Source organism: Nelumbo nucifera, chromosome 4 (assembly GCF_055504915.1).
Source record: "Nelumbo nucifera cultivar China Antique chromosome 4, China Antique-T2T, whole genome shotgun sequence".
Lineage (NCBI taxonomy): Eukaryota > Viridiplantae > Streptophyta > Magnoliopsida > Proteales > Nelumbonaceae > Nelumbo > Nelumbo nucifera.
Window position 1 is genome coordinate 66,783,167 of NC_142652.1, and position 6,000 is coordinate 66,789,166.

Here is a 6,000-nt window from a genome sequence, read left to right on the forward strand (position 1 = left end):
ATATGATTTTGAGTCATTTTACTTGCTCTCGAGCTAATCTTGAGAACTCAGTGATCTAGCGCGACCTACACTCTTAGCCTCTTTACACTCTTTACTTTCTCCCCCACCGTTCTAACTTAAACTTCAGAGTATTCCCGTTGGGCAAATCCCCTAGGAATCCTTCACCTTCTCCTTCTTAGGTGTTGTCCGTTGCCAGCAAGGAGCCAGTCAACAGCTAGTTAGGAGTGCTCAGATCGTGCCGCATAATTTGGCGTCGTCTGTGGGAAATGCTTCAAGAAGCCTTCCTTTAAGCTTTTACAGTTTACTTTTCTGAAAACTCAGCATTCATGGCTTCTTCCAGCAATGCCGGACGTGGTGCCAGCCAGAACGCTTCTGGGGAGCAGCCCCAACTTCCTACTGTTTGTATTGGGCAATTCACTGTCCCCCTCTCTGTGGACAGAGTTCCCAGTTTGAATGTGCCTCTCACAGTGGCACCCGCGGTCGCTCCACTCCCTTCCACAGTTGAAGCAACCTTTGCTGAACCCTCGGTTGTGCCCCCAGTGGCCAACCCGAACCAGTTGAAGGACTTAATGTAGTGCATACAAGCCATGCAAGTTCAAATGCAACAATTTTAACAATTCCAACTCTATCAACAACAAGTGTTGCACCAGGTTTCCCAATACCAGTATCAACAGCAGTTTCCCTCTTTGCCTCATGCCCAGCCATCGCTTCCCCCTCGGCATTCAGCCACGAAGCAAACCAAGCCCTCCCACTAGAGTGAACGACCTCGCCAGGGAGAGGCCTCCCAGGCCCAGGATCCCTTCAAGAGCCAAGCCTCTTCCCATAGCTAGAAGGAGAGGCCAGCCACCCCCGCCTCATAGCCTGTGGGCAGGTCGGGGGCCTCCCAGCCAACCAAGCCCGTATCGCCCCAGCCTTCGCGATTCGAGCTCCCACTCGCAGAGAATCCGTTCGAGGTCCTGGCCGCAGACTATAGGCAGGGCCCTTCGGTTCAGAGCCACCACCAGTAGTCTGAGCCCGTCGAGCTCGGCGACACTGAAGCATCAAGCACCAACGCCGAGCCAGCAAAGCTGCAGCGAAGACGCCGGTGAGCTCACCAAACTGTTACCTGAGTCTCTCCCGAGCTCAAAGGAAAAGAGGAGGTATGCTCAGGTGAAGTGAAAGCTACCCCTCTCCTCTCAGTTTCTTCCCCATTATCTCTAGAACTCCTTGTTGTCCCCATGCCAAGGGACTTCAAGCTCCCTCCACTGGACAAGTATGACGGATCCTTCGATCCAAATGATCATGTGGACGTCTTCCAGTCTCAGATGCACTTGGCAAGAGCCAGTGAATCCTGCATGTGCGTGGCCTTTTCCACCACCTTCAAAGGGGTAGCCCGCACATGGTACCGTAACCTCACGCCTGGTTTGATGAGAAGCTGGGCACGGTTCATGCAAATTTTTACCTCCCACTTCGTCACCAGCAAAAGGTGCCTGAGAACTCAGGAAAGCCTCCTCGGCATAGTTCAAAAGGAAGGGGAGTCCATTCGGAGTTACATCAAGCGGTTCAACGACGCTTGTTTACAGATACCCGACCTGGATCCCGCAGTTCGCCTCACCGCAGCCAAGCGAGGTATCATCCACAAAGAGTTCAAGTGACATGTAGTTGTCAATCAACCCAAGACCGTGATCGAGTTCCTCAAGCCCGCGGATCGGTTCATAGGGACGGAGGAGGAAATCAACCAGAAGGGCGAACAGACCCTTGAGAAGAGGAAGAGGGAACCAGAGCCCCCAGCTCAGAGCGACAGTAGGAAGAAGAAGGACCAAGCTCGGGGGGCAAAGCCAAATCATCCTTTCCAAGCTCCAGCAGCAGAATGGGACTATACACCCCTCAACGCGAAGCGGGCTGAGATCCTCATGGCGATCAAGGACGCCCCGTACGTGAAGTGGCCACCTCAGTTGAAGGCGGACCCTAATGTTAGAAATAAAAATATGTACTGTAGCTTTCATGAAGATCACAGTCATAGCACCGAAAGTTGTAAAAATCTCCGCAATGAGATAGAAGAACTCATCCGTCGCGGATATCTGAGAAATTTTGTACAAAGTAATAATAATAATAATAATAAAGCAAGTCGGCAAGGGAAGCAGAGTAGGGACGCTTCTGAGTTCAGCAGACAAGCGGAATAGCCGTAAAAGCAGCCCCCCAAAGAGAGACCGATTCGGGGGACCATCCACGTCATAGTTGGAGGCTCGATTATGGTGGACTGCACCTCAACTGCAGCTTACGCATCAACTCGCAAAGCCGTCAGGGAAGAGTAGAACCCCCCAAAGTGGGGTCCACTACCCCCATGATGACACGCTCGTCATAAAGGTGAAGATCAACGACTTCGAAGTCAGGCGCGTCCTCGTCGACTCAGGCATCTCAGCGAACATCCTCTTCAAAGCAGCCTTCGACCAACTGCAGCTCCAGGAAAGTGACCTAAAGCCTGCGAACACTCCCCTGGTAAGCTTCAGCGGAGAGAAAGTCAGGCCCCTGGGAAGGATTACAGTACCCGTGGAAGTCGGCACTTGGCCTAGCATAGTGAGGCTCAACCACGATTTCTTAGTGGTCGCAACCCCTTCCCCGTATAATGCCATAGTAGGTCGGCCAATTACCCATGCCTTATGGGCTATGGTGTCCACTTACTACTTGACCATGAAGTTCCCCACGGACTTCGGAATCGGGATAGCGTGAGGTGACCAACTTGAGTCTCGCAAGTGCTACGTCACCGCCCTTAAAGGGAAAGCCAAGGTGGCCGATGACCTCAAGCTGGAGCGACCTACGAAGTAGAGTGAGGAGCGAGTTGCGCCCATAGAAGAGACCATCTCCATCCCAGCCTCGACGCAGGACCCAGCCCAAACTCTTCAGATCGGTGCTTCCATTGAGGAGCCTCTACGATCTAAGTTAGTACGCTTTTTGCTTGGAAATTTAGATGTTTTTGCATGGTCTGCGGTAGAAATGCCCGACATAGACCCTAACATCATTACTCATAAGCTTAATACTGATCCTATAGTTAGGCCCGCTAGACAGAAGAAACACAACCTAGCCCCAAAGCGATGGACGACAGTCAACAAGGAGGTAGGGAAGCTCCTTGCAGCCGATTTTATCAAGGAAGTCCATTACCCGAGCTGGGTGGCCAACCCCGTTCTGGTGAAAAAGGCTAACGGTAAATGGCGCATGTGCGTCGACTACACTGACCTGAACCGAGCTTGCCCAAAGGACTGCTTCCCACTCCCTAGGATCGACCGTCTGGTGGATGCGACCTCGGGGCACGAGTTGTTGAGCTTTCTAGATGCCTATTTGGGCTACAACCAGATCAGGATGGACCCCACAGGATGAAGAAGAAAAGACTGCCTTCATAACCGAGCTTGGCCTGTACTGCTACAAGGTCATGCCCTTTGGGCTAAGAAATGCTGGGGCGACCTTTCAAAGACTTGTAAATAAACTGTTTGAGCCATTGATTAGCCAAAAAGTAGAATGTTATGTAGACAACATAGTCATCAAAACCAGTTCTCATATGATTTAATACAAGACTTGAATTTTGTTTTGAAATCCTATGTAGATTCAATATGAAGCTAAACCTGAATAAGTGTGTCTTTGGTGTCACCTTGGGTAAAATTCTGGGATACATCATAAATCGGCACGACATTGAAGCCAACCCAGACAAAATTAAGGCCATCCTAGATATGATACCACCCCAAAAAGTGAAGGAGGTTCAGAGGCTGAATGGCTAAATAGCCACTCTGAGCCACTTCATGTCCAAGTCGGCAGATCACTGCCTACCTTTCTTTAAAGCAATTAAAAGCAAAGGGTTTGAATGGACCCAAGATTGTCAGCTCGCGTTTGACGAGCTCAAAAAGTAACTCGCCAGCATACCGGTCTTAACCCAGCCTGAAGAGGGCAATGTTTTAGAGTTGTACCTCTCGGAAAGTGACGAAGTGGTCAGCTCGGTACTAATAAAAGAAGTAGATCGGGTCCAACAACCTATCTACTATGTTAGTAAAGTGTTGCAGGGAGTAGAGACAAGATATCCAGAGATAGAAAAACTGGCCTATGCACTGGTTATTGCAGCCCGAAAGCTCTGTCCGTACTTTCAAGCTCATACTGTTATCGTCCTCACCAACAAACCTCTGAGGCAAGGCCTACTCAAGCCCGAGGTCTCTGGTCGAATGACGAAGTGGGTCATTGAGCTCAGCGAGTACGACCTCCAATACGAGCAACGAACTGCTATTAAGGCCCAAGCCTTAGCAGACTTCGTCGCGGAGTGCACTTTCAGCTCCGAAGTCCCTAGACTGGTTGGGCACGAGACCCCTAGTTCGAGCGAGCCCGGAGCTCCCAGGCCGGTTGAGTCTGAGCACCGTGAGGTAGCAGCCAGTGCGGCATCTCTCCTAGTTAGGCCAAGCGCGAACTGGGATGAGGAGCCCTGGATCCTTCACGTAGATGACTCCTCGAACCAGCAGGGCAGCGGAGGCGGAATAGTTCTACACGGCCCAAGTGGCACAAAACTGGAGTACACACTACGCTTCGAGTTCGCGACATCCAACAATGAAGCGATGTACGAAGTGTTGATAGCCGAGCTAGCTTTAGCCAAAGAAGTGAAAGCCAAGCATATCATCATCTGCAGCGATTCCCAACTCGTGGTCAATCAGGTTATAGGCGAATACGAAGCTCGCGAACCGACTATGATTGCCTACTTAGCCGAAGTAAGAGAGGCTCTGCTCAACTTCCAGTCACACTTCATCAGGCAAGTCCCGAGGTTGGAGAACGCTGAGGCCGACGCCCTGTCTTGGTTAGCCAGCACCAGTGATAACACTATGAGAACCGTGTACATAGAGAACCTGCCTGGCCTAGCATTCTCGGGTGGCAGAGGAGGTCGCTCCTGTCGTTCAATCAGAGCCGAGCTGGATTGACCCGCTCACGAGCTTCCTACTACATGGGACCCTCCCTGTAGATCGCAATGCCGCCAGAAGGGTAGAGCGTCAGGCGGCCAAATATGTCATGATAGACGAACGACTGTACCGAAGATCCTACATGCTCCCCTACTTGCGTTGCTTGCGACCTTCCGAAGCCGAGCTCGTACTCCGCAACACTCATGAGGGCCTGTGCGGCGGACACTTGGGGGGCAGGGCCCTCGCCCAAAAAGCACTACGACAGGGATACTACTGGCCAACAATGAAAGCAGACGCTATTGAGCTCGTCAAAAAGTGTGACAAGTGCCAGAAGCATGCCAAAATCCACCATCAACCAGCTGCCGATCTCAAGTATCTCACCAGCCCATGGCCTTTCGCGCAATGGGGCATCGATATACTTGGACCGTTTCCACCAGCAACAGGCCAGAGGAAGTTTCTAGTGGTAGCAGTGGATTATTTCACCAAGTGGGTAGAAGTTGAACCTCTTGTAACGATCACAGCCTGAAATGTCCAGAACTTCTTTTGAAAGAACATAGTGTGCCGCTTCGGGTTACCTCGGGTATTGATTTCTGATAACGGTAAGTAGTTCGGGGAGATCAAACGACAAAACTTCACTTCGGTCGCACACCCTCAGCAAACGGTCAAGCAGAGGTCACGAACAGGGCTATCCTCCGCAGACTGAAGGCACGGTTGAACCATGGTAAAAAACTATGGGCAGACGAGCTATTCGGTGTTCTGTGGGCTTACCGAACCACCGAGGCAGTCATCCCAATTGAGATCAAGGTTCCCTTTCTACAACTGGAAGCATATGACGACAAAGCAAATGAAGACGAGCTACGTACCAACCTCGACCTACTCGACAAGGTAAGGGACCTCGCGTATATTAGGACCGCAACTTATCAGCAAAGAGTAGCTTGGTACTATAACGCTAGGGTCAAGAAGCGGAACCTTTGCGTCGGCGACCTAGTCCTTCGTAAAGTTATGGTACCTGAGCCTGGCATTGGCAAGCTCAGACCGAATTGGGAAGGACCCTACAGAGTGAAACGGGTGCTCGGGGAAGGAACATAAGAGCTCG